At 31.2% G+C, this 1,300-nt stretch overlaps 1 pseudogene; it reads left to right on the top strand.

The window, feature by feature from the left end:
- LOC107009977 overlaps window positions 1-789 on the top strand; it is a 9,799-nt pseudogene extending 9,010 nt beyond the window's left edge.
- Window positions 790-1,300: the final 511 nt, after the last annotated feature.

The raw sequence follows: 1,300 nt of genomic DNA, 5'->3' as shown, positions 1-1,300 counted from the left end.
GATTACAGAGAGTCGATTTTCAGTACCCAATTTCAGAATTTCTAAGTATGCTGAAACGAGACCCTGCGACGGTCCGTCGTGCCTGTGACGTTCCGTCGTGGGGTCCGTTTCCTCAGCCAATTTTCCAGAATTAAAATCTGCTGCTCAAAACGACTAAACAGGTCGTTACACTTAATTTGAAATTTGGAGATGTTTTACCGTTCAAACATGAAAGAGATATGGAATTTGATGTGTTCATATTCGATTCGAGTCATCATTGTGACAAAGAGTATGCAATGTACCAGGACGAGGACGAGGATGAGTATGAGGATGAAGAGGACGAGGACAAACATTTAAGTCAATCATATTTTGAATGCACTATTAGGCAATATTGCCTTTCGAGTGATTTTATGGTAAGTTTCTGTTGATGTAATATACCACAAATATAATAAATTACATTTAAACTGTAGGTTAACTAATGTGTGTTAATTGTCTATACACTATTTTAGTGGATTCCAAAAGATTTTGCATTTGCAAATGGTTTCATCAAGGGCAACAAGAAGTATGGTTTGATTATAATTGATGAAACAAAAACAAAGTTGTGGAACTTAATGCTAAAGTTTTGCAACATTTTAAGTTTATGTTGCGGATGGATGGGAAAAATTCAGTGGTGATAATTGCTTAAATGAAGGAGACCGTATATTATTTGAGATCGCTACTAATGAAGAGATACCAATATGGAGATTTCGAGTTATTAGTAATGTAGAAACTCCGATAAGAAAGTTTCAAGGCAAGTTTCTCATCTTATAGTTGACTAGTATATATATAAAGGAGGATCACATAGGAGGTGATGTGGCATCTCTCTATGGCCTCCATTCCTTTTTATCTTTTTTCTCTCTTTTTTGACATTTTTTCTTCTTTTTTTTTTATTAAATAATTTATTTATTAATTAAAAAAATTCAAACATATTTATTATTGTAATTATACATAATGAGTTACAAAAAAACCTCCATCTATTGATATTCTCAACTTAAATAGTATGTCTTTTCAATTTCCTTCTAACTATTTCGTTGGCTTATCCAATCTATAAATACCAATCATCTATAGAGATGTTGAATGTTCATTTCAATTTTTTCATTCTTTCTTTTTAGTAGTATAGGTATTTAATTTTCTTTTCTTCATCTTTTTATTCAACAATCATGTACTTAATAATAATAAAAAAGGACATGTAAAAGATGATGTCACAATATGACCTTCACTTAGATGAAGATCATACATATATTTTTCAAAAATTCATCACATTATTTGGTACAAGTTCAAC

Source organism: Solanum pennellii, chromosome 2 (genome assembly GCF_001406875.1).
Source record: "Solanum pennellii chromosome 2, SPENNV200".
Taxonomy (NCBI): Eukaryota; Viridiplantae; Streptophyta; class Magnoliopsida; order Solanales; family Solanaceae; genus Solanum; species Solanum pennellii.
The sequence above is the reverse complement of the archived record's forward strand: the minus strand, read 5'-3'. Positions and strand labels throughout refer to the sequence as shown.